The following is a 27,895-nucleotide window of genomic DNA, read 5'->3' as shown; positions in this document are numbered from 1 at the left end:
TCCTTGACCAAAATTTACTTCTTACAACTGACAGCCTAATTAACCTACTAGAGTCTTTTTTTAATGTACGCATACAAACAATAAACACCAGTTGCATTGCTAATAACTGAATTTTTACATCTCTATGCACCCATGTATCCAACACCAGGTCAAGATATTATAAAATATTTCTAACACCCTACAAGGTTCTCTGTTACTTCTTTCTGTTCCATACTCCCCCAGGGCAACACCCAAGCTGACCTCTATCACCATATATGACATACATGGAATCACACAGTGTGTATTCTTTGGTATCTGGCCTTTGGTTACATATCATTATATCAGTAGTTTATTCTTTTATTATGTTTTCCTGATTTTTTAAACCTAGACATTCATACAGTGTCAAAGTACCACTGATTTCTTAATATTATTATGCTGACCTCCATCTTCAGAGGCTTTCCACAGTCTTCCATCTGTCTTTCCACCTACTTTCTCTTCCGTCTAATTATGTTTCATTTAACCAACCTCATTCAGCCTTTCCCCCATATTCCCCAACACGTAGCACTCCTGTGTTCAGCCAGTTTTGTTCGCTATTCCATAAGCCCTCTGTGCCATTGCTGACACTGTGCCTGTTCCCTGCCCGGAAGGCCTGTTCCCTACCCTCTATATACTTGTTCAAGACTTAGTTTAAATGCTGCCTGTTCTAAGAAGTCTTCTCACAAGAAGCCAGTGCTTTTTGGAATCCTTCTTTAATGAAATCCCATAGCAAGTGTCATCTGTCCTCCCTGATCTGGTAATTAATTATCCATTGTTCCTATCATATAGTGTTTGTTTTTCTTATGTGCTGTTATTATTTATTGAAGCAGATTATAGTGACTTGAACCAGGAACTGGGTCATTTTCCTCTTCATTTTAGTGCAAGTTTCTGTGATATGAAGTTAAACTCCTTTTCCCTCACTTCCCATTCACCCTCAGCACTTGTTAAACATAAAGTACAAGTGAAACTTATTGGTTAACAGGTTTTTGTGGTCCTTGGTTCTGGTCCCTAGGTCTAAGCTGCACTTCTGTAGTGCTAATTTGACTGATTTCTTATTGTCACATAACTCAGGAATTAACTAAATCATTACAAATTTAGATACATATAAGATATTATAAGAAAACCAGTGGATGTCACAAGTTGAGGCCTGGGGGAGAGTGTTGTATGAGTCCTAGTTTGGTGGGGCTCACACTGCATGATCGCGCCCTCCAGTATTCCATTGTCAGTAAGAAAGAGGTATGCAAATATATGCTTAATATTTAACAGTGTTGATAAAAAAGAGAGGAGAGAAAGGGATGACAGGTACTTTGAGGGCTTTTTGGAATTCATGAACAATTATGATTGGATGGGGAAAAAGAAAAACCGAGGGCTAACCTCCCTCAAGTGAGCTCAGGAAAGAGAGAAGGGCTCATCTGGTATGCAGGCAGAGAGGTTTGACCTACAGAATCTTAGAAAACCTCAACAATCTGAGCAGTGATGGCAAGAGGCAAACTAAAGGGATAACAAAAGTCTGCAAAAGTCTCACACAAAGAGCTTTGGCATTGTGTTCATCATCTAGCTAATCCTAACATGCAGACATTTATGAGAGTAAAGTCAGGTCTTTGCCAGAGTGGGTTCCTTATTTGGACAACTGGGTCAAATGAAGAAAGGCAAATGTAGGCTGCCAGAGTAAATAAGGAGAGGAAAAACAAAACGAACGAGACCTATCATTCATCAGTGGTTTCCCCCCAATATTCTTAGCCTCCACCTTATCTCCATCTTACTGGTAACACAGGAACTCGACTGAACAATCAGGTAAAAGGTCTCTACAGAAACTGAGGTAATATAGAAAGTAAGAAAATAAAACATAAAATTGTAAATTTTCTTCCTAGGGGTAATTGAGATGATAGTTGAATAATAACATAAGATCAGGTGAAGTCTAAAGACATTTTAGAAAAGCTGGATAAAGTAAGAAAACGTCTGTTCACTGGCATCTGAATGTTAGAGAGACACCAAGACATGTGGGTCAAGTTCTGGAGAGAAGGGAAACACAGACGCAAGCCTGACTTTGGTGCAGCTTTTCTCCTTGGGGCATTTGCTGATTCAAATCTTACAGCCTAGGAGCTGAAAAGCCAAGGAGTTCAAAAGACTCTAACCACAGAAGCCAAACGGCAAGAGCTCAAGCTAAAGGCAACAACTAATGGAATGACAAGCTAAGTGTATCTTTAGTCTCACAGGGCTGTGGAAACCATTACATTTTTTTTTTCTACCACGAACATTTATTTCTGTTAAAGCAGATTATACATTCTCATCAGTACAAATATATATAACTTACATTTGATTGTAAGGCCAACGTTCAAAAGTAAAAATGAGATGGGATCTCATGTTGTTACCAGAGGTCAAGTGGCTGCAACTGGCAAATGGAATGTTCTGCTCACCGCGAGGGAGAGGGATGGACACACACACGCACACGCAGTGCTAATAAAACTAGAACCTCCATCCCCACAAAACTCGTGGGAACAAAACTTACTTAAAGGACAAAGCAAAACCCACCAAGACCTACATGACAAACCAACACAGTAACCTGTGTTCCTGTCTATGGATATTATGTCATTGTCACCTTAGTGTTAAAACAAAGTAAAGGATTAACGTAAGGAAACTGCAGCAATATATAGAAGAAAATACATATTCTCTATTTAGATTGATTCCATTAAAATAATGACATTAGAATTTCTTTATAGGTTTAAAACCAGGACAATACTGCTCGCTCTTTATTTAAAACTACAACCTAGTTGACTATATTGGTCATAAGCATGATTGTTGTTGCAATGTGCTACTTACAGTAAATGATACCAAGTAAGCTAGGGATCCCGTCTGCAACTTCCAGCCCTTCCTCTTTTTACTTCAATAGGCATAATGATAAATCAATCTTATGTACAATTTCTTACAGCTAACCCTTTACCTTTGGCAAGATTACTTACAACTCATACAACTTTTTAATAGTGAGAACTATTTAAAATATTCTAAATGCATAAAAATAAAGATTTTGGCTTTTTGGTATATATTTATAATATTTATTCTTACTCAAAATGGAAGCTCAACTTTACCCCTAAAATATAGCTCTGCTGGGCGGCTCCTGATGTGCCCTCCTGGGAATTCTGGCAGCACAGCCTGCCTCTTGTCCCCAGCCCAAGCACAGGCCACCCTGTTTTTGATCTTTAAGACAGGCCAGTACTGAGAGAGGAGGCAGGTGAATGGCCTGAAAAACAAAGGGAGATCGTTTTGCTTCCCGTTGTGTTTTATATTCCAGTAAATGTGCTTTGAATACAGGTTCCTGTTCAGATACTTCTGCCTCTCTGTTGCCAGAGATTTGTGAGGGGCTGAGGGAGGAAGAGGGGGGCAGAGGGTAACATTTCCTTAACTTCTTTAGTCTAACTGCAAGACAGCTCTTCTCTAGGAATGGTTTTCTCCACTTTTTTCAATCAATCACCCCTTCAGCACTCTATGCCTGGACATGCTCCTGGGGACCCTTGGGATTAGTGAAAAGCGTACTGGTTGGGAACACAAAGTCCCCTTTGCTCCTTTGACCTCCACCCTCCGCCCTTGCCTAAGTACAGACAAAATACGTAAACCATAAGGACTGCTTAAAGTTCAATTTCAAAAGTCTTCTGTAAGTCACTGGAGAAAGGGTTGGTGGGGGAGGGGTTAGTACGCTGCTTGGACTTGCTTTCTAATGCGGCCCACTGGGCTTCGAAAGGATCCACTGGGCAGGTGCCTGCAGGAACCTCTGTGTGCTTGTCTCCTGAGGCCAACCTGCCATCGTCTACACCATTGAAAGCTGCAGAACCGTTGAGGTGCTGAGCAGGAGGCTTAAAGAAGGGGCTGGTAGTAGCACTGCTTGTCTCGTACTGAGGGAATGTCTGCTGCTTGACCAGGTTGGGAGACTGATGGGGTTGGGTAGCCTGAGGGTGGCCTGCAGTGCCAAACACATTGGCAGCCATCTGGGAGGGAGTGATGCCCACCACAGGCACATTAGGGGCTGGATAGGTCATCCCGTTAGCCACAGGATAGGACTGGGCAGGGACAAAGGCTGGCTGCAGGGGTGGGACCACACCCACTGGCACAGGCTGAGAGGTGAGGAATGCATTTCCTTGGAAAGGTGGCGCTGGCTGGGAGATGGCACTGGGTGGAGGAGGTTGGAGAACTGGCTGCAGAGGTGCAGCTGAGGCCTGGGGCTGCTGAGCCCGGACGCACTTGGACACCTCTTCCAACCAGCGGTCGGCCTCAGAGGGAGTGCGTCTGTGACCAGCCTGGAAGAGACCTGGAGAGACAGCACGAGAAGATTGACCCCACTCGGTCCCCGAATGTGTGGCTGCAATTCCCTTGTTAGCAGCATCAGGGGCATAGGCCCAAGGGTTGGTTTCCCGCACAGGCATTGCTACGGGTGCTAGAGCAGTATGGGCTGGCTTAGCAGCAAGCACATGGAAGGCTGAGTCAGTGCCATTAGCTTGAAAGGCAGGAGACTGGTGCCACCACTGCCACTGGTTTGGTCATTGGGGCGGATGAGAAGGGATCCTCGGAGGGTGTGCTGAAGGCATTGGTGACCTGTGAGCACAGGAGCTGATACTCTCCGCTTCCCCTTCTGCCTCTGGCACTGCATTTTTCATGGGGAAATCAGTCTTCCTCTGCAGAGTGGAAGGCAGCTCGTTGATGCGCAGGGATAGTTGGCGTTTAAAGGGTGACATCTTCTGGCTAAGACCAGGAAATCCTCGGAAAGAGCCTTGGCGAGCAAGTTGTTCAATTGGTGCGTGCCGGCGTGGGATGGCGTGAGGATTGTTCATCTCCAGAGAGGCAGTAGCATCTGAAGTGGGAGAGGTGGGAGAGGATGGGGATGGGGCAGTGTTGCCAGGGGCCGCTGATGAACCAACAACTGTCTTATCTGTTTCAGCTTTCTTAGCATCTTGGATTTGTTTCATAATCTCCTCTCTTTCTGCTAGCTCAGTGGCTGTCGTGACACGGAATGATCCTTCTCTTGTGAAAGTGGTCCGACTGGCATCGAAAGTAGCAGTCACTCCACATTCCTTCTCCCGCTTCTGCTTACATTCTAAACAGGCTGCAAAAGCACAGCCCACTGCGTGGCTCAGCCTTTCACCCGTGTCCTTGACAGCCATGAAGCAGTGACAGATCCAGCACCGAGCTGTGCCATCACGACATATGTAAGAGAAGGCCCTATCAAAGTTCCTATCTGGGGCACAGAAAGAAACTTTTTCTATTGTCTGGTCAACTATGAGGTCCTTAGTTTTTTCATCCACAACTCTGAGTCCATCTGCCGATACCCACAGGACTGCCGTAACTGCTTTCTTTCCAGTTTTTCCAAAGAAGCCTTTGAAGAACTTCCTTTCAGCTTTCAATCTTTTTACAGCATCTTCACAGATGTGCATTCCTCTTGATTCATCAACTTCTACATGCCCAAGGTACTTAACTGGGAAGCTACATTTTCCAGTACGAACTCCTTCTTCATCTGTCTGCCACTGATGTGGATGACTGGCCTCTGGAACATAAACATCTTTCTTTCTCCTAAAACTTTGCCGTAGTTTATTCATTTTAATTTTTACAAGCTGGCTCTGAATCTTGACTGTGCCCTTTACAAGCTGTGTGACTTTGGACAAGTTTCGTAACTTCACCAAGCCTCAGTTTCCTCATCCTCCGATTCAAATCCAGCGTCACAGGGTTCATTGGAGTCTTTTCTTCCTTATATCTAAAACTCCCTTCTCCAACAATGAAAAACCTGGCTCCCATTTTCCTCAATACACTCATTCATTTGTTGAGTCCTGTCCTCAGTGAGGTGTCTGAGGATGGCTGGCCCACCAATATTTCAATCTATGGATGTGAATCAAAATCTTGGGTTGCAACAGCAGCTGCACTGGCCTTCTTCCCTGGAAGTTGTTTAAGCCCCAAATCTGCCGCTGCCCCCGGCCAACTCCAGTGCCACTGCCTCTACCTCGGGCGCCAGTAGCCCACCATTACATTTAAAGCCTAACAAATACATGGGTAGTTGGGAATAGGGAGAATCCAAACGCTCATATGGTAATCCCAAAGGGCAACACCCGTAGAGGAAGGACAAGACAGAAATAGAGCAACCTTCACACAGACTGAAAAACAGCTTTGAATGAGCTCAAACTGAGAATGGACTAAGGTTTCCAGTCCCTATAGTAACTGTCTGCCATGGGCAAAAGGAAATCTTTTCAAGAGAACGATAACAACATCCAGAATGTGGAGGTATCTTTATAGTTTCCTAAAATAAGTTAAGCCCGATTTTAATATAAAAAATAATTGGACATACCAGGAAAAAGACTAAATGATCAAAAGCTCAAAAAATAAAAAAACAGAACAAGAAAGAAAGAAAGAAAGAAGACAATATAAATAGACACAGGAGGACAAGAGTTACCAGGCGTTGGTTAAAAAAAAACAAAACAACTATGATTAAAAGAAGAAAATATACACATGGCAAATAAGCATATGAAAAGATGCTACACATTCCATGTCATCAGGGAATTTTAAATTAGAACAATAATGAGATAGCACTACACACCTATTCAAATGGCTAAAATAAAAAAACTGAAATACCAAAGTTGGTGATGATGAGGAACAACTGGACTTCTCATTTGTTGCTAGCAGGATACTTGGCAGTTTCTTACAGAACTAAACATTTACCATACAGTGATCTAGTAATCATGCTCTTTGGTATTTACCCATAGGAACTGAAAAGTTATGTCCACATAAAAACCTGCACATGGATGTTTATAACAGTTTCTTTCATAATTGCCAAAACTTGAAATCAACCAAGATGTTTTTCAATAGGTGAATGGATAAACAAACTATGGTATATCCGTACAAAGGAATAGCATTCAGCACTAAAAAGAAAAGGCTATGAAGCCATGAAAAGACATGGAAGAAGCTTAAATGCATATTGCTAAGTGAAAAAAAGCCTGTCTGCAAAGGCTACGTGCATATTATATGATTGCTATATGAAATTTAGGAAAAGGCAAAAGTGTGGAGACAATCAAAAGATCAGTGGTTGCCAGAGGTTGTGGGGAGGGAGAAAAGGATGGGTGAAGCCCGGAATTTTAAAGGCAGACAAACTCCTGTGTATGGTTCTGTAATGGTGGATACAGGTTATTGCACATTTGTCAAAAATCATGTAATGTACAAAACAAAGAGTGAAGTGTAAAGTAAAGCATGGACATTAGTTAGTAATAATGTATCAATATTGGTTCATTAACTATAACAAATATGCTAATGTAAGATGTTAATAATAGGGGAAACTGGGTTGAGAGGTAAGGAAGTATGAGAACTCTGTCCTTTCTGCTTAATTTTTCTGTAAACCAGAAACAGCTCCAAAATAGTCTATTAATTTAAAAAACAAATCTAGACCTGCATACAAAACTTGCACTTAAATCCAACCACAACAGCATTATTCATAAGAGCCCCAAAGTGGAAATAACCCAAATGGCCATTTACTGTGAATGATCAATGAAACACAGTAATATCCACACCATGGAATATTATTCAGCCATAAAAAGAAATCAAGTACTGATACATGCTACAACATAGATGAACCTTGAAAACATGCTAAGTAATTGTATGATTCCATTTGTATGCAATGTCCAGACTAGGCAAATCTGTAGAGACAAAGTATATTAGTGGCTGCCTAGGGTTTGGAGAAGTGGGGGAGTGAGTGACTTATAGTAGATTATTTTTTTGGGGGGGGGGTGGATGAAAGTTTTACAATTGATTGTGGTGGTAGATGCATAACACATTAAATTGTACACTTTAAATAATATGGAAAGTAAATTATATCTCAATGAAACTATTATTTTAAATTATGATTTTACAGAAATTCAGTCCTTAACTCTATTATGTGTCTATTTATCTATCTATCTACCTATCTGTCTATCTATCTGTGTATCTCTCTCTCTATCTGTCTATCTATCTATCTATCTCTCTATCTCTCTGTCTGAATGTCTATCTATCTGTCTGTCTGTCTATCTATCTGTGTATCTATCTATCTCTCTATCTGTCTATCTATCTTATCTATGTATATCTCTCTCTCTGCCTATCTCTCTCTCTCTATCTCTCTATCTCTCTATCTGTCTATATCTATCTATCTATCTCTCTGTTTATCTATCTATGTATCTATCTGTCTATCTATCTCTCTATCTATCTATCATCTATCTATCTATGTATCTATCTATATCTACCTGTCTACCCATCTATCCTTATGTATAGAACAGTAACAATGGCTTATAAGTCACTTCCCTACATTATTTTATCCTTCCAAAACTCTTGAGAGGTCAATAGGCCATAGGAAAAGCACTGAGTTCACTGAAACACTTGAAGGTTGAATTAACTGTTTGTGATCACGCAATCAGTAAATGGTGATGCAGGGAATTCCACACACATCTTCTCTGTCCTCCTTTCCTCCTTCCCTCCCTCCTAGTTGCTGACTCTATTCCAGCCACATTATTTACTAATTCTTCCCTGAGGACACTGGTATCCTTCCTCTGGGCCTTGCAGAGGTTATTCCTATGATCTGGAATGCTTTTCCCTCAGATGTCTGACTCATCTGCCTCCCTCTAGACTGTTCAAATTCCACCTTCCCAGTAAGACTTATCCTGTCTACCGTTTAAGTTGAAAGCCTTGCTTCTCTCTTGCCCACAATCTCACCTCACCATATACTGCTTAATCTCCATAGCATTTATTCCTGGCGAACCTACCAGATAATGTACATGGGTTTCTGTTCTCCCCTCCAACTGGAAGATAGGCTGCACAGACTCAGGAATTTTGCCATTATTAAACCTAGTGGAGGCCCAGCAGAACTCTAGGGTCAGCCAGAACTGGGCACAATTATAACTCTTGTGATTTGATATTTTAGTGGGTTAGCTCAGAGCCAAGCCAGTTATTAAAGAGGATCTTTTCTGCTATTTTAAGCAGCATGGTACATTTGAGGTCAACTTAAATTTTCAATAATTACAGAGCAGGTATGAACTCTTCCTTTGTTTCTCCAGACACATGAACCTGGATGTCAAATCCATCCTCTCTGGGTGTAGTGGGAATGTATGAAGATGACTGGCCTAAGTCTCAATTGAATAAAAAGATGCCCCAAAAGACATTTCAACATTTTCGAAAAGTTCAATCATAAAGTGTGGTTCCTTATCACACATCAGGGATTATCTAGCCTCCAGTGTGGTTTTTTTTTTTTGCAGTAAAAATGTGTCATTTTATATTTTAAATTTGCATTATGAAAATAAGTCTGTACACGAAGTAATACATATTTAATGAATATGAATCATGTAAATTTGGTCATGCTATTTAAAGTTGTCTTTGGCTTTGAAGTATTTTTAAATTCATAGAAAATATTGAACTTCTAATAAAATAAATAAAACATTTTAATAATTGATATTAATAATCAACTTCAAAATTTCTTTGTCTGCATTTTCTGTTCAATTTTAAAAGAGAAGTCACTTTCAGTAGTGTTCCAAAGTGAGTGAGTGCACCTTCTATGATGTGAAAAAAGATCCGATTGCCATTAGCTGTTCTTAAGTGTTGAACATAACTGAGAGAAATTGTAACAAGACACTCTCTGTCACTGGCAGGAAATCCATCTCCGTCCTTTGCGGGGGCAGTCCCGAGCTCATGTTTTAACGGACGCGAATGCAAACCGTGGTTCTCACGTGACTTTCTGAAGAGCCCCCGCAGCAGGCCCAGGTACCTTGAGTGGACTAAGTCTCACTTTATGGCAATGGCATCAGATGGTGGCTACAGAAGGTTGCCGACGTCCCTGTGTGGTCTGACAGGCTCTGCAGACCGGGGGACGAAAGGACCAAGGAACTCTGACCGCCCTCAGGAATCCCAAGTGACCGGAGGGACACCGCGTCAGGGCCCCAGGCAGTGTCGCCCACTGTTCCGGAGGTGGGCGGAGGCTCCGCAGCTTCATTTCGTCCAGTCCCTTGCAGTATTTAAAATTGTTGTCAAGATGCTGCATTAACTCAGGCAAGTCTACAAAGGCGTCCCAAGCAGCAAACATGTCTGTGATGAAATAGTCAATGAAAGAGATTTGGGATTTGGGGATGCTGCAGGTATTTCTGTCAAAAACTGGCATCACCACAGGCAAGTCCTGTCGCTTCTCTTCATCAGTCTGAGAAAAACATTCTTCTGAGATACGTGCGGCCCACTCAATGCACTGCTCCAGGGGTCGGCAGGGATTGGACACATCAGCACACTTAATCAGTCAGGGTGAGTCACCCCAACTCTCCCTCCTGTAGACCTTAGTTCCTCCTGATTGTCACTCGTTACACTGAAAACAGATTTCAGGAGTCAGCACATGCAGCCATAATGTGTGCCTAATTCCACATCCCAGTCACTGGGACACAAAATTTTGGTGTCTTAAGTCTGGCTCCCACATCACCACTCACATAAGTCAGTTCTTCCTCTACAGCTGAGTCAGTGAGTAAAGACACATAAACAGAAGTAGATTAATACGAACAAGGTTTTACTGACATATATATATATGTACATAAAGCTGGGAAAGAGAAAGGCCCATTGAGGCAAATGCATAGGGGGAGAGGAAGCATCTGAAAACAGCAGTGGGCATCCTGCCAGTTCCAAGTCTAGGGAAAACTTGGGTCCGCCAAGTTAACAGTCAAGCCAGGGATGGCACAGTGGATGATACAGGCAGCTCTCTTCCATTCTCCTAACTGGAGCTTCTCAAGTCTGGTGTAGTTCTGAAGTGGGCTCATATGCTCCTCACCCTCCAGCACACACACACACACACACGTGCGTGCACACACACACACACTCTTGCACACCCCTGAGGTGTGGTCCTCCGGCTTGCTGTAGGAAGAGAGGAGGTTAAGTTTCACTTCAAGGGGCTGAGCCGCTTTCCAGTGAGGCAAAGTCCATTCATGGTGACACACAGTTTGCAGAATAAGATCTACTCTTCATTTGTTGAGTTTCTTCATAGAAGAAAGGAATTCGCTGGTGGCTCCTATGAAGCCCTGGGCAGGTTATGAGGCTGCCAGACTCCTATGAGCACAGGCACAGCTGCCCTGACCAGGAGCCTGCAAACACAATGCTGGCTCGTCTAAGTCAGAGGGGTGTCCTGACTTGGGGACCCCAATGTTCTTACTGAGAGTGGAGGTTCCTCTCTAAATGTGGATGGTGCTATCCCCCATGGCACCACCTGGGTTTTGACCAGGGGGGGCCTCAGGTGCTTTGTATGAATGTGGCACCAGAAGTGTATCCAGTCACAGCAGGTGTGATGCTGTCCCCCATGCCCTCCCCCCCCCCCGTTCTCTGCACAGATGGGTTCCAAGTCTGATGGCAGTTATTGACACAGGGCCTCCCAGCACCGGTGAGATGTTGTGCCCTCCATCCGCACCACCTGTGTGTTGGCCAGGTGGGTCCCAGTTGTAAGCGGGAATACCAGGTCCTCCAATCATGGGCATGATGTTGTTCCCTCCTAGACGAGCACCACCTAGATTGTGGGCAGGTGGGCCCCTTGTGCTTGGAAATAAGGTAGAACTAGAAGTGTGTTGAAACCCACGGGTGATAACCACACTTGCAACTCCAACAGATGTGGTGTGCTTTGTTAGAAGGTAGAAACTGACATGTCCCTTGACACAGATTTCTTCTCCTTGGTGATGGAACTTTTAAATGTAGACTTTCTACGTCCAGATGGGCCCTGTGTGCAGTGACGGAAAGTGGAAACACTAGGGCCTCCCATCGTGGGGATGGTGTTGTCCCCTGCCATCACCGTACCACCTGTATTCAGCCCAGGTAGGCCCCAGGTATTTGGATTTAAGGTGGAATCAGGTATGTTCCCAAATGCTGGGATGGTGCCTGCCCCTCCTACTGCAGCAGCCTTGCCGTGGTCAGGTAGATGGCAGGTTGTCTGGCCCAAAGTAGGAACAGAAGCGGTGCTGGGTGCCCCACTTAGTCCTGCCCCAAAGTTAAGTGGTCTGGATGCCTCTGAGTGAGTGAGGCCTGGGGCTGACACACCGACTCCAAGGCTCCCACCGGCCGTAGGGGCTGCAGGTCCCATGAATAGTGGGCCCGGTGTGGTGTCGGCAAAGAGCGAGCTACTGTCCCCAGTACTGGGCATCCTGGTGGCAAGTCCAAAGCCAGTAGCAATGGACACAGCCCTGGGGAGAATGCCTGGCTTGTCGCCAAAGGCCGGCTGCGTGTTGCTGGTGGTGGCGAATAGGGAAGCTGGCAAAGCTGACTGCATGATGCTGACTCGCGGTGGCTAGGCTGCAGGGGCGACTAGGACTTTATCTTGTGCAGAAGCTGCTGGGTTTCCCAATAGAAAATTATCGTTAGGCCTCTGCCCATCGTTGGCCCCCAATGTGGCCTGAGATGGGAGACCTGGGTCCAAGGAAGCTTGAAGTGTTGGTCTATCTGTTGGCTGGTCTTGCAGGTAAATGAGTCGAGGCATGGGCTGAGGCATTGCTACCACTGGGTGGTGTGTTCCCAGAACTAGGAACAGCCCTGTGAAATGGCTGTTAGTTCTGCTTGGAGACAGGGGCAGACTGGAAAATGACAGCCTGGGAAGGAGGTGTGGTGTCCATAGGTACAGTGTCAGAGCTGCTGCCTGCTGAAGCATTGGTGACGGCCGAAGCCGTAAATGGGGGGCTGGGGAAAACAGGAGCCGAATGGAAAATGACAGCCTGGGAAGGAGATGTAGTGTCCATAGGTACAGTGTCAAAGAGCTGCTGCCTGCTGAAGCACCGATGACGGCCGAAGCCGTAAATGGGGGCTGGGGAAAACAGGACCTGAAGCCATAAATGGGGGTCTGGGGAAAACAGGAGCCGAAGCTGTAAATGGGGGTCTGGGGAAAACAGGACCTGAAGCCATAAATGGGGGGCTGGGGAAAACAGGAGCTGAAGCCGTAAATGGGCGGCTGGAGAAAACAGGAGCACCAGGGAGAGAGGCCCTCTGCTGCCCATCAGAGGTCCCAAATATGGGCTGAGGGTTGGTTTGGGGGCCAAAGGGATGGTTAAAAATTGGGGTTGTGCAGGGGACCATCGGCACAGGTGGGGTGATGGACACTGGTACCCCTGCAAGGTGCCTCTGCTCCACCCTGAAACCTGGGGGAGACCTAAAAATGACAGCTTGGGAAGGGGCAGCAGTGTCCATATAGACACTAGGCTGCAAGGTCAAACTTCCAGATGCCGTGACCATGCTGGTGGAAGGGACTGCCATAGAAGTCATGGGCTGCCCAGTTAAAATAGGGGGATCGATGGTAGGGGCTGGAAGAGGGGTAGGTAAGTATAAAGGAGGGGTAGAATCTACACAGATGGGTGTTGGGGGTTCTTTTTCATGGGACGGTGGCTGGACCTTCCTTATAGTCTTGGGGATCTTTTTCCAGCGACACTGAATGTTCTTCTCCAAGGTGCCTGGGTTTTTGGCAGCAGCTAAGCACGGAAGCTTAGGAGGGGGGGGCAGCTCACCTCGATCCCATGTCAGTGCCTCGTTCCCCGACGGGGGCGACCTCAGCCCTGGCAGTGGCAGAAAAAGCGGCAGGGGAATCTTCCGCTTGCAGGGCCTACTGCTGGTAGATAGCAGGGAAGAGGAGCTTCTTGTTGGGATGCGTGAAGACTTCACGCTGCAGCTCCTTCCCAGACATCAGTGAGCCTGGTGATTTGGGCTGGTGGTCTTCACCCAGCACTTCTTTTGTTGGCCTCTCCAGCAGCAGGGGGCAGCATGCGGTTGGGGCAGAGGACACCACGGCATGGGATGGGACCTTCACCTCCCTCTTCTCACCTCCTTCCCAGGCTGTCATTTTCCATTCTGCCCCTGTTTTCCCCAGCCCCCCTCTCCTCAGTGGGAGGTGACTGGATGGTACCGGCTTCCTGACGTTGACTCCCTGCTCAGGGCAGAAGGCAGGCGCTGGAGCAGCAGGGTGGTCCCGGTCAGATGTGGCAGCCTCCCAGGAGGGCAAAACCAGCGGGTGACAGCCCACCGGGGCCCCACGGCGGGGCCGGCGGGGCCGGCGGCGGTGGCGGAGCCAGGTACGAAATTTGCATAGTAAATTGCCCATGTAGGACCGGTGGTGCACCAAGCGATCCGAGAACAGAGTGTGAAACTGGGAGAGCTGCTCCTTAGCTTCACCTCTTCTCAAGGTCTAGCATGCACTGCACACTGGATGGCTCAGCCTGGCGCTTGTGACATGTCCATTTTACCTGTCACAGAGAAAGAGTGGGCGGGGCAGGGCGGGGGGCGCATGCAAGCCCAGCCCGTGGAGAAACCCCGGCCCAAGGGCAAAGGGCGGGGCCCCAGAGCCCGACCCCTTCTGGACTTTCTAGTGGCTGGGACTTCTCGCTGTGGGTGGCAGGTGTTTGGCACCGGATGGGCCACCATGCGGAGACTGTTGGGGACTGTGGAAGCCTTCTCCTCCAGAGCTCACCCTGCCTGGGCACCGGCTCTGCAGGCCCCTCAGCCCTGCGTATGTATCGGCCAGCCCTTCCCCCCCAAGGGGCCCAGGGGCCAGAGCCTGTTCAGAGCTGAGTGCAGGAGGCACCCAGAGCTTGCCAGGCTGTGGCCAGCCTCCTCCAGGGACCTCCTCAGCTTCTCTGCGAGGCCTGATGACGGGAGCACCTTCTCCAGGGCTGCCCAGCTGCCAGCATCACCATGAGCCAGGTGGCGAAGGTTTCTGAGCAGGGGATGCAGAGCCCTGACCCGACTGGATGCTGCACCCCACGATGTCCCTTCCTGGCAGATAGGTTCTTTCTTCACTTCTTTTTCGAAATTTGGTAAAACAACATTTAAACCTTCGACTGTTCTTCAGGTTATACAGATGGTAGTGGCTTAGCTAGGATTCGAAGCAAGCCTGTGTGATTCCAGAGCTCGTACTCTGGACTGTGGTGCCTCCTTATCATATATGCTTCATGTGTTGCTTTTTCTTTAAGTCCTTATGATACTTAGCCCTAAGTGCCATACCTGTCATGAACACATACACTGCCCTGTAGGAGGTCTTCTTTTGTTCAACGCATGAATTGGTCATCCACCACACTGGGTTCTAGTCTCAGAATATACAGGTCAGGGAGCACCAGTTGTCAGCATAGCAGCATCCCACATTTCTAATTGAGGCTTGCAGCCCAGATTTTCCCTTTGGTCTAGTTTGAAGGATCCAGATATGTAAAGATTATATTCTAGATAAATCATGGGCTATCCGGAAAGAAATTCACCAGTAAATTATTCCAGTTTCTCTGGCCTTCCTGGAGTATATCCAGTAAGGCATCTCATTCATGTCTGGAAAGCAAATATATCATTTATTGCAACTTCATCGTGGAGTGATGTATTGGTTTAAAGTACGGTCAACACAATTTGGTCATTGTGAGTATGCCAGCTGGGTCCACTGTTTACTACACATATGTAACTCTAGCGATTCTTATGCCCAAGAGAGGAGACATACTCTTGGGTGTCTAGGGCAAGGGAAACATGTGTTGTTATTCAGGAGCTGGAAGCTTCAGCATGACAGGAAAGAATTGAAAAATCTTGGTCTACACATCACTTTACCTTGTTTGAAACTTGTTTCTTTGGCTTGCTTCATTGGAGTGTTTTCTTTCTCCTGGGGCTGACATTGTGTGTTATGTATCACGCATGTGACATGTAGAAGTTTCAGAACCCAGAGTCATATAGATCAGTAAAAATTTATTTATATATTTTAGTTTAAAATCTATTGAAAATAACACTGGGCATAATTCATATATTCCAAAATTAGTTTGACCCTCTGCCCATGAGATTCTTTTTATGATATGTGACAGCTAATTTGGACTTCCATCCCCAATAAACTTTGAGGTTTGAGGACACAAAAGGTTTTGCTCAGACCTAAATTCTGTCTGAAAAAAAAGAGTAAATATTATAAGCCCTTTCTAACCTCTCCAGGAGCAGAAATGATTTACAGCTGTGGCATTGAACCATAATTCCTTGATCTCATTTGAGAAGAGTTCAGTAAGAAACAATGTCTTGATTTTTGTTTGTTTTGTTTGTTCCCTGTTTTCTTGTCTTGCTTACCAACAATCCATTGTAATTCATGAGTTAGGATGGCATCAGGCTGAGTGTTCCCTGGAGCTCATTCAATGAACTTTTTTTCCTAAAATGACGTTTGTCTCCTTGTTTTCAGCCCCTCTTCTTTCCTCTGCCCTTTATTATAACCAGAGCTCAGCAAAAGCTGACTGGCTTTGTGCAGACCCTACTTAGGGTAGTCTTTTCTTAATTATTTTATTCATGGCTCCTCCATTTCATTGTTTGCCTTCTCAAAATGTGTTGAAATGTTTCTGTGGTTGATGACTTCCACAGTGTCTTGGCTTTTATTGGTTGCTTAATTTTGGTATTTCTACAGTTTTATTTAAATATGGTTTCAGGAGGAACAGAAAGTAAATGTTTCCTAGACTGCCATCTTGAGCTGAAAATCCCTGTTGATTTTAGCATCCAGTGTTCCCATCGGAAAAAACCCAACCTTGGCATTAATAGATGTAACACTCAAGATTTCAGCTTTTCTTGAGCAATCACTAAGGATTTAATATGTGGTCATTTCTAATGGGAAAATACTAACGATCTCATGGAGTTGATTTGAGGATTAAATTAGATAATGAACATGAAAATGCTTTGTAAGGTTTAAAAATCTATAAAAATGTTTTGTTATTATTTGATTGTTTATGTTCTGTTCTGTTCATTCCACAGAATCATCTTGAGAACACATACTGATTTTTATGTACCTGGTATATATCTCAATTAGTTTGAAGAATTTCCCAGATACCTGTTAATATGTAGTTCTCCAATTCCAATCTTGCCACGTCCTGTACCAGTGACACAGCACATAGGAATTTTATTTCTCTTTCTTTCTCTGGGTTGTTCAGAACCCAACGAAAGAACAGTGGAATGGCATCAAAGAGATCAGGGTTCTTGACCCAGATTTACCATAAAATAACTGTGTCCTCCTGGGAAATTTATAGTTATTCTAGGCCCCTTTCCTTTTCTTTACTTTGACAGAGCTGCACTAGATGACCCCAAATAACACTGCACTCTTTCAGTCGCAGCTTAGATGTTATTGGTTTTCTGAAACAAATGAAGACAATGGCACATGAAGCTGTGCAACATCTCTGTAACTATGTTTTCTTAGAGTTGCCTCCATTTTACAGATGATAAGATGGCTGAGCACAGAAGTAGATGTTTTGACCAGAGGTTCCAGAGTAAATGGAACTAAACCACAAGTTTCCTTTTTTCCTGACACTCACTTAGCCAAAACATAGGCTTCTGAATATTAAGCTGTAAAGCATATTATCAGTATAGTTTAAAAGAAGCTGTTCTTCTAAGATTTCCAATTAATAGCAGGAGGTTTTGAAATTCTTAAAAGATCATCTAATTTTCTGAGATTTACAGCTCTATTTTCCTGTCAAGCAAGTTGTATTAGTGCCAGACAATCATCTGAGCTTCTAGATGCTTCTCTGAACCTCTTGAATTTTTCTTCTTGCTATCTGAAATTCATGCCAGATAAGCCTTTTTGTAGAGAGTATGTACAGACTTGTCTATTTTCATCTAAGAAAGCGATGCAGTGAGTCAGGATGGGGGTTAAGCCCTCATTCTCAGAGTGGTATTGAGCTCCTGGTGAAATATAATCATCATTTTCTCAGAATAGAAAAGCAGTTATCTCAAGTGTTTAATGCCATTAACTATTTATACATTTATGTATAATACATATATTTATTGTACCTACGAGGTGTGTTCTCTTTGGGAAGTACAAAGCTACTTGAGACATAGGTTGTTCATTTTTTTGTTTTCCCACAAATACTGTGAGCCTTTGAGCAGGAAGGTCTATATTTTACTAACATCTAGAACAAGCAGCTAACACGGTGTCTAAGATGTAGTCAATAAATATGAAATAGATAAATGAACACATTTTTAAGGAAGGGCCAGGACATGAACAAATAGAAAATTTTCATGTTCAGTCACAAAGCCACAACAGACATAAAAATGATACAGACAACAAGTGCTACGGTCATTCAAAGAAGGCATAGAATAGATACAACAAGGATCTCCTCTATGGCACAGGGAACTATACTCAGTATTTTGTAATAACTTATAAGGGAAAAGAATCTGAAAACGGAATCACTGTGCTGTACACCTGAAACTGACACGACATTGTAAATCAACTATACTTCAATTAAAAAACAAACAAACAGACAACAACAACAACAAAAAACCAAAGAGGTCGTAGAAGTTCTTATGAGATTCCATAAGAGAAGAGAAGCCAAATGAGGACAGGAGAGAAGGCTTTTGAATCAGTTCAGAGGAGAAGTCACAGAGGAACTAGTCTTTGACCTGAACTTGAGATTAAGATTAAGATGAATTAATCTTAATTAATTAAGATTGCAACACAGGGATATTACAGATGAAGGTAATCACATAAACTTACTATACTGAAACTTGCAGGTTATGAGTGTTGTTCAAGATCCCAACGCAAGTGCATTGTGGAATCAGAATTTTAAGTGAGGCCTAATGAACTAAAAACAAACACAAAAACAAGCCCTTCCTGTGATAACCACGTTGCCTTTGAAGTCGTTTTTTTGGTGGGTTGGTAGAAACTGGTTCCAGTGTTTTGCACAACTGTACAGTGTTTCTTGCAGGAATGACTAGTTCTGTCCCCCCGCGGCCCCCCACCCCCGAGTTGATCCTCCAAGTTTCCTTTAGAATGGACTTGCTAAAATGCAGACATGCAAGTATTCATGACGCCTGTGTCCAATCATTTCTCCTGCCATTGCCTACTTCACTTCTGGATTATATGAACAATTCACTGTCTTCATTTATGCTTTTCCCTCCTCCAAGAATTCCTTTCTCCCTATGGGGCACCTGGGAAACCCACTTCATTTTTCAAAACTCAATTTACATATTATGTCTTTTGTGCACTCTTCTTTTTAGTGTTGTGATCACACGCTCCTTTTTGCTACCCTTGCACTTCTGCATGCCTGATTGTTGCACTCGCTACACTGTATTGTGACTGTATTTTTTACATATCTCTGTGTTCTCCTGGGCAACATTCCTTGGGGCCAGGGACTACCTTTTTTCATCTATTGATGCTGCCTTAGCATGTTACTTGTTGTGAAGTAGTTTGTTATAAAAATGAGATTTGAATAAATTAAAAATTGTTATGTACATATTACTTATTATCATTTTACAGATATAACAGGAAAAAATATTAATGTTGGTGCTGAAAGTTCACTTCTAGTAAATGGTGGTGGTACTTGACTCTACTTATAATATTTTTCCCACTGTTTTATATCTTTCTACCTGATAGCTCTTCTTTATTTCCATCTATGTTTCTTTATTGCTAAACCAAGAAAAACAGGTATGAGGGTAGGGCTAGGCCATACTTGGCTGGAATAGTAAAGAAATTGTGTGGGGTTTTGGTGAGAAAATCCTGAAGCATACAGGTCTGCATCTTCCCTTTGAGGCATGTGGAGGGGTCTGCTTCTAAAGAGTTTTATTAGCAACTAATCAAGATGCTTTTGCACAAGGCTCCTGATTAGCTGTTGGTATACTAAGAGTGAATCAGAGTTAGCGTAGTTTCTGATTTCTTTTACATTGTCAATGTGGATGATCATTTTTTTACTGCTGGGGGTGGTGGTGGTGGGGAGTGAGGGAATGTTCCTTTCCTGCTCCTGGTGTTTCAGTGCCGTCAAGAGAGCTCTTGGGGTCATTTCAGCCCTGCTTCTTTACTGACTCTGCCCCAGGGTGATCAAGTGACTTATATAGAAAGCTTGAAAAGAATTAAGTGAGCATGCTTGCCTTGACTAATTCTGTTCTCTCCCTTGAGAGTGTGAGTGAGTGTCTTCTGTTTCTCTCATTCTGTGTATTAGGAGTTAGTAAATCTGCCCAATTCTGGGGTTCCGTTATGTGATCATTGCGTTCAAACTGGATTCTCAGGCCAGGGTTATCAACAGTAACAGGAATATTCGGCCCTCCATCTTTTCTCTTTTCTCTTATTTCCTAATTTATTCCAAACCAAATGGAATTAAGGCATTGTACTTGCTGGAAGGTAATTAAAAGACCCTAACATTTGGTGCATTACCTGGGAACACTGAGAAATAAAAAGAAAGGAGCAGACATTTTGGAGAGGAAAATGTCCATGTGGAAAATATTTTGGTACTGCCAAGGAAGGTAGTCTAGTGCCTTGGTCTTTAATGTATGGTGGGAAGTTGAGAGCGTTGACTGTTTGAAAATATTTAGGTTTGTGCAGTAAACTGCTGAAGCCTAGAAAAGGTTTAATGCATGCTGTATAAGTGTCCTCCGTGCTTGCTGGGAGACCAATAAACTTGGAGGCTTAACACAATAGAAATTTACTATCTCACAGTTGTAGAGGCCAGAAGTGTGATATCAAGGTGTCAGCAAGGCTGCTCTCCCTACAGATGCTCTAGGGGAGATTCTATCCCTGCCTCTTTCAGCTTCTGGTGGTTGCCAGCTTCCTTGGCTTGAGGCCACATCACTCAGTTTTTGTCTCTGTCTTCACATCACCCCCTTTCTGTGTCTGTATCTTCTCTTTTGTCTGTCTCAAATGTCCCTCTGCCCTTCTTGTATAATAAGGACAATTGTCATTCTATTTAGGACCAATCCAGATAATATAGGATGGAAATCCCATCTCAAGATCCTTAATGACATTTGCAAAACCTTTTTTTTCAAACGAGGTAACAGTCAAGGATTAGGACATGGATATATCCTTTTGGGGGCCACCATCCAACCCACTATACCAGCCGTAAGATACTTTGATTTTGGCTGATGGCTGCAGCTTATGGCGTGGGAGAGTGGCTGTTTCTTTAGAGCCACTTAAGTAAAAGTCTGACATAAAGAAAAGGGGCGTTAGGGAGTTGCAGGTGGCTGAGCAATACCTGGAGCAGGATGAATAAGGCACCTGGAGGGTCTTTAGTATACAGACACCTTTACCTGGCACTTGACTTGGGAGTGTGCAGGAGTTTACAGGGCAGGAAAGTCTCAGGCAGCCGTCCACCTTGCCTTACTCTTCAGGTACAGTTTTTCCCAAGCAGGCTTGACTGAGACAAAGACTCATTGTAAGGAAAACCTGTTTTGTAGAACTTGTCGGCATTGACACATATGGTCTACCGTAGGCTCAAGTGACTCCCTTTACATGTGGACCCAAGCTGACACTGGATTTGTCAGTTATGTTGGAGAAAGAAATGTTCTCTTAAAGGCAGCCGCCTTTGGTCTATGCAGTTCCATAGCAGGAGGCAGTGAAAATGGCCATGGCGGCATAGGACTGTCAAATCTACGCATCAGAACTGGAGGTGTAATGTCACTCGACAGAAGCCGTAATCAGTTCAGTACTGCAGTGTGAACCACAAGGTCATCAAGGAGGAAGGATAACTCAAGAGTCCAGTGTGACAGATGCTCAGGGCTGTGCGCTGCACATGGCAAATTCATAGTGACAAATCAACGTCAGGCTTCAAAGATTCCTCCTGGTTCGCAGTTCGCAGGTCAGAAATTTCAAATAAATGGCATAGACTAATGGACATCCTAGTGAGGCTAAAACGAAAGAGACTTTATCTTTCTCTCAAATGCCATTGAGTTTCTGCTATGTTCTTTGGTCAAATTCTGTACTGGATTCTGGGAACAAAAATGTGCCTAGTTTCACTCTTCTAGGAGTGGGGGATTGGCTTGCTTTTGAGATTGTTTTTAAGTTTTGGGGATAGTGCTGTAAAATCAAATTGTATCTTAGTAACTCTTTAGACTCTTTAAAAGCATGGTTCATGAGAGACTTGATAAACTGATAAAACAGCCAAGGCCCTAAGAGACCCATACCCGTGTCAGTGACAGAAGTCCAAGCTACAGATACTGAAGGAGCCCTCAGTCCCATTCAGGCAATTAAAGCCCTGTCACTGAGAATGAACCAAATGTACATTTGGGAGGATTGTTTATGGATATTTAGGACTTTGGATTTTTAACCCACAGTAACAAGGAAACTTGATTTCAAAATTGGGCTTTAATATTTTGGGACCTTAATTCATAAGAGCGTTTAATGTGTGCCCTTTTAATTTCTCTGTGAAGAATTTGATACTGGCAAAGGTGTACTTTCAAATTTGCAACATTTCTATGATTTCTGAATTGTATTACTGGATGCTTTTATGTATTTAACTTTAGTGTGTAATTTAACCTCATCAACTTTCTGTGGTTAGCTGTGCTGTGGATGGCTGGTAGAACAAAAAGTTGTTTCTGATCATTGGATATGAGTAGCCCTGGAGTTAATTTAAATTAATGCAATTTCTCACCCATATCAGAGACTTCTGGGATGAAACTCTAAGTCGTCCACCAGCAGTTCCCGGAGGCCACTCAAATGAGTAGCCCCATAAAAGTGTGAGCAGGACTGTCCTGATAAAGGTCTGTTCTTTTTCCTGAAGGGAGAGCGATAGTCTGTTAATTACAGGCTTAAAGGCATAGTTGAGTGGGTTAAGAGATTGAAAAAAACAGGGAAGCATTAGTGACAATTTCCCTTCTCGTTCCTAATGGTACCTCCATGTGAAGGGAATTTGATTAGTATAACTTTTAACCTCCCTGCTCTTATATTCACTGACACTGGCTGGGTGAGGTCACCTACTTGACTGGCAAAGTTAGGAAGAATAACTGGCCATGCTTTGCTAAGCTCTTCTTTCCTTCATCTTGGGAGTGAGTCTGGTGATAGACAAAAGTTCTCTGCTGCACTGTGGACATGCCCCTTTCACATGGGTTTGCCTGGAACCAACTTGCTGCAACAAAGTGTGTAAGTCTGGATAATTCTAGAATTCAGTTGACAGACTCACTTGGCTGTCTCATGAAGCCCCTTTTTCCAACATGGGCTCTAACAGTAAAAAGTGACATAATATGTGGGCTCCAGTGCAAAATGAAAATATAGTGCCTCTTGTTCAAACTGCAAAGAAAAAGTGTTGTTGAAAGTATTTGCACTGGGGTGCATAGTGTCCTCCCCAAATTCATGTTCACCTGGAACCTGTGAATGTGCCCAAGTAAATTCTTTTTTCAGATAGAATCGAGATAAGATGACATCATACTAGATTAGGGTGAGCCCTAAATGGGTTCTATGGGTTGTTCTCTCTTCTCTTTTTCATATATGTCATCTTTTTCAGCAGAAGTGTTTGGCTAATATTGGGAAGTAACACGAGTAAGAAAGGATATGATAAGATTCCTTGGACATTCTTGTTTCTTAAAAAACAACTGCTTTCTTTCTGTGTTAGAAGTAAGTTCAGATTCAAATGGAAAGCATGGCCTCCCGGAGCTGTTAACACCTTCATTTAGTCTTGGATGTGACCAGTAGCACAGAGTTCTGGTGGAACTCAGTAAGACTTCAAATGGGTACCAAATAAGCATGTCATGGAAAGCACAGCATAAGCAGGGTGAAAACTAGATGTGAATGGGGCAGCAGGAATGGTGGCAGACACACATATTGCACATGTCTCCTCTGCTCATGCGTATATTTTATTGTCCCATAAATTTTACTTACAAAACATAAGTTCAAAGATAAAATCATTAAGAATTTCAAGACAGCAATAGCAGAGCATGAAAGCAAGCAAGCGTGGGGCCCTTCTGAGCATGGTTCATGCGGGACTTGATCAACTGGTAAAAGAGCTAAGGCTCTGAGATACCCACACCATGTCAGTGACAGAAGTCCAAGCTAGAGATATTGAAGGAGCCCTCAGTGCCACTCAGGCACTGAAAGCCCTGTCACTGAGAATGAACCAAAATGTAAATTTAGGAGGATAATTTATGGACATTTAGGACTTTGGATTTTTAACCCACAATAACAAGAAAACTTCATTTCAAAAGAAAGTGTGAGGTCTTCAAGTTTGCTTTGGTTATTGAGGGTCCTTTGTGGTTACATGTCAATTTTGGAGTCGTTTCTTCTATTTCTGCAAAAATAGGGGATTTTGATAGGCATTGCATTAAATCTGTAGATAGCTTTGTGTAATATGGACATTTTAACAATAGTTCATGAACATGAGATGTCTTTCCATTTATTTATGTCTTCCTTAATTTCTTTCAGTAACACTGTAGTTTTCAGTGTACAAGTCTTTCATGTCTTTGGTTAAGCTTATTCCTAAGTATTTTATTCTTTTTGATGGTATTGTAAGTGGAATTGTTCTCCTAATTTCTTTTTCAGATTGTTCATTGTACATTGTACATTGTTCATCTGTACATTGTTAATGTACAGAAATGCAAGTGATGCGTGTATGTTGATGTCATATTCTGCAAACAAACTTTGCTAAGTTGGTTTATTCTAATAGATTTTTTGTTCTAATAAACGTTTTGTGAAATATTTAGCAGTTTCTACATCTTTTTCAATAGTTTCCCTTTCAGCCTAAGTGTATGCTTCAATCTAGGGGACATTTTGACCTCCATCTTAGGCTTTCATCTTATTTCTCAACTTATTCAGAATCTTAGTTGGTTAGTGTTCTCCTTATTGTTTGCCGCTTTGGAGAATCCAACAAAATGTTCTACTCAAGGTGAGACCTCTTTTCTCTTCCACCTCTGAACCTGAATATCACTTATTACTTACTTCATTCTCTTAGAACTTAGCATTCGAAGTTTCAATGGTGATCTTTCTTTTTTTTTTTTTTTAAATTTTATTTTATTTTTTTGGCTGTGTTGGGTCTTTGTTCCTGCGCGAGGGCTCTCTCTAGTTGCGGCAAGCAGGGGCCACTCTTCACTGCGGTGCGCGGGCCTCCCACTATCGCGGCCTCTCTTGTTGTGGAGCCCAGGCTCCAGACGTGCAGGCTCAGTAGTTGTGGCTCACGGGCTTAGCTGCTTCGCGGCATGTGGGATCTTCCCAGACCAGGGCTCGAACCCGTGTCCCCTGCATTGGCAGGCAGACTCTCAACCACTGCGCCACCAGGGAAGCCCCAATGGTGATCTTTCTTAAAGGAGGTCAATATGCTCACCGAATTCAAGACCTCTGGTGAGTTGTGTCAAGTGTGTAGGAATCATATTAACTTGTTGGCTGTTAGCACCCCTGGAAACATTTCTAAAGTGGCGTTTGAGCTTGATATTCAGGTTTATTGGACACCGCATTAAAGAGTTTAACAGAATAAGAGTAGGCTGGTCTTTCCTAAAGCAGAGTTTATCCAAGGGTGACCTTGTAGCCACCTGCATCAGGCTCATCCCCGTTGAGTCATTGAGTGCCCTCAACCCCCCTAAACTGTAAACTTCTTATAGACAAGAATTATGTTTTATAGCTCTTGTTCCCCTTCCCTATACCTAAACATGCCTGGAATAGAAGGTGCCTCTACGAACAGGTGTTGCTTTATTTTAAACTACATTAAGTACATCTATATGTTCATTTCCCTGTGGGAAAGGAGGCTACATTCCACAGGATTCAAATATCAAGCCTTTAAACTTCCTTGAACCCATAGATATATAAATAGTTGCATAACTATCCTCCCTCTATACAACTCTAAGATGATCATATCAAAGTATGGTCATTAATTGTTTTTCATTGCAAACAGATAATAAGCAAAGTGAAAGGAACTTCTTCCACCAAAGTAAAGGCCAAAGTTCAAAAAGTCAAATCAATATGGGATTTGTTACTATTCTAAATAGTAAAGAACACTGACAAGAAATATCGCAGTGCTGGTTGCTATTACCATCTTTTCATTTTCCATTACAGTTCTTTATATTATCTTCATGGGATTTCACTGAAGTTATCAAGGTTTTTTAATAGTCAAATTAAAAAACGAAATCCCTTGAAATGCCAATACAAAGAAAAATGAGTCAGAACATGAAAAAATGTTTTAGACAAGTTGACAACATATATTCTTTGCTCATTTCTCTTTTTGAGACAAGTTCCATCTTATTCACACCCACATGTACAATAGACTGAATAAAATACAACCCTATCACTCGATGGTGATAAAAAAAGGAAAGACAAGCTGGTTCCAGAAAATTCCTCTGTTCCTAGTGTCTTGTTGCATCTGGCAAAAAAGAGCACTTTGAAATATTCTCTAAAGTTTTGTATTTTATTTTATAATAATTTGCTTATTTATCTCAATGTAAATATTAAAAACGCATGAGAAATATTTTAACATTTGGCATTTGACTATTCCTATCTATTTCCTTAATGTTTCCTTTGCCTCGTATGATGATCTTTTGGGATAGACAGCACATACCACTCTCATACTCCCCAGACTCTACAGCCCCATATACGTGCAAAATAGCTTGTGGGGATGTGTTAATGTACACTTGGTTGAGGCAGGAAGGCTGTAGAATACATAGTTTTTACACCTCAACATTTTAAGCGTTTTTGGAAAGTAACCCTAGTTTGAGTGCAAGATCCATCAATTTATCAAATGCATTTCAGGTATACCTAGGTATGTCCAGTCAAATGGTAAGGCTATATTACTGGGAGACTATTTACATGAGCAAGTGAAAAGACATCAGTGAAAGAATATATTATAACCAAGAGTCAGATATAATACGTCAGTCAAATAGAATGTAGATCCCAGAAACATATCCACACATATAAGGACAATTGATTTTTCAACAGAGCTGCAAAGCCAATTTTGAGGAGAAAGGATAGTCTTCTTGACAAATGGTGCTGGAAGCATATAGCACACGGATATTGTGCATAGATAGCCATATGCAAAAGTATGACCTTTGATCCCTCCTTCACACCATATAAAGAATTAGCTAAATGTAGATCAAAACATAAATCTCTAAAACTTGGACAAAATCTTTTTGACCTTGGGTTAAGCAAAGATTTCCTAGAGATGACACCAAAAACAAGATCCATAAACAAAAAAATGTGATAAATTGGGTTTCATCTTTGGAAGCCATTATTAATAAAAGAAAAGCCACAGGTTGGAAGAAAATATTTACGAATTATATACCTGAAAAGACTTGTGTCTCTAACACGTATAGAACTCTCAAAACTCAGTAATTAGAAAAATTTTTTTTAATTAACAACATGGGTAAAAATATTTAAAAAGAGATCCTGCCAAGGAGGTGTACGGATGCAAATAAGCACATGAAGTTGCTCAATGTAATGAATCATTATCTAAATGAAAATGAAAGCCCCAGGAGATGCCACTACACACCTATTGAATGGCTAAAATTAGAAAAGTCCAAGCACACCAAGTATTGGTGAGGCAGTGTAGGAACTGGAAGTCTTTTACACTGCTAGTGGGAAGGAAAATGGTACAGTCACTTCAGTCAACAGTTTGGCTGTTTCTTTATAAGTTGAACATACACCTACCGTATGATCCAGCCTTTCTGCACCTAGATATTTATGCAAGAAAAATGAAAGCATATGTTCATACAAAGACTTGTACGTGGATCATCATAGCATGTTTATTTTTAATAGACAGAATTGTAACAACCTCGAGCACCCATCAACAGGCAAATGAATAAACATACCGTGGTATACTCATACAGTGAAACACTACTCAGCAAAACAGAGTGATAAACTATTGATACCCACAAAAATATGAGTTACTCTCAAAATAATTACATTGAGTGAAAGAAGCCAGATAAAAGAGTCCTCACTGTGTGAATCCATTTATATAAATTTCTAGAAAACTGCAAACACATCTCTAACAATAGAAAGCGTATCAGTGGTACTTGGGGATGTGGAGGGGTGGAATGTGAGGGAAAAAAAGGGGCTTTATGAATGAGGCATAAAAACACTTGCAAGTGATGGACATGTTCCTTTTCTTGATTGTGTTGGCAGTTCCACGGGTATATGCATATTTCAGAACTTAAATTGTGTTCTTTAAGTATGTGCAGTGTACAGTGTGTCCGTTCTATTTAACAGAGCCATTACAAAAAGGCTAAGAACAGACGTTTGTCT

General features: G+C 42.7%; 1 long non-coding RNA gene and 1 pseudogene across 1 annotated transcript in view; one reads left to right on the top strand and one right to left on the bottom strand.

The window, feature by feature from the left end:
* Positions 1-3,047: 3,047 nt before the first annotated feature.
* LOC133091083 (protein numb homolog) lies at positions 3,048-5,692 on the bottom strand (annotated as a pseudogene).
* A 4,483-nt stretch (positions 5,693-10,175) lies between these two features.
* Positions 10,176-27,895, top strand: part of LOC133091087 (uncharacterized) — a 38,252-nt gene continuing 20,532 nt past the window's right edge. Inside the window, exon 1 of the long non-coding RNA XR_009700854.1 lies at positions 10,176-10,290. This is a non-coding gene — a long non-coding RNA (uncharacterized LOC133091087). The remainder of the gene's footprint in view (positions 10,291-27,895) is intronic.

The sequence above is a fragment of the Eubalaena glacialis genome, chromosome 4 (assembly GCF_028564815.1).
Source record: "Eubalaena glacialis isolate mEubGla1 chromosome 4, mEubGla1.1.hap2.+ XY, whole genome shotgun sequence".
NCBI classification, from domain to species: Eukaryota; Metazoa; Chordata; class Mammalia; order Artiodactyla; family Balaenidae; genus Eubalaena; species Eubalaena glacialis.
This window is presented reverse-complemented; position numbering and strand designations above follow the sequence as displayed.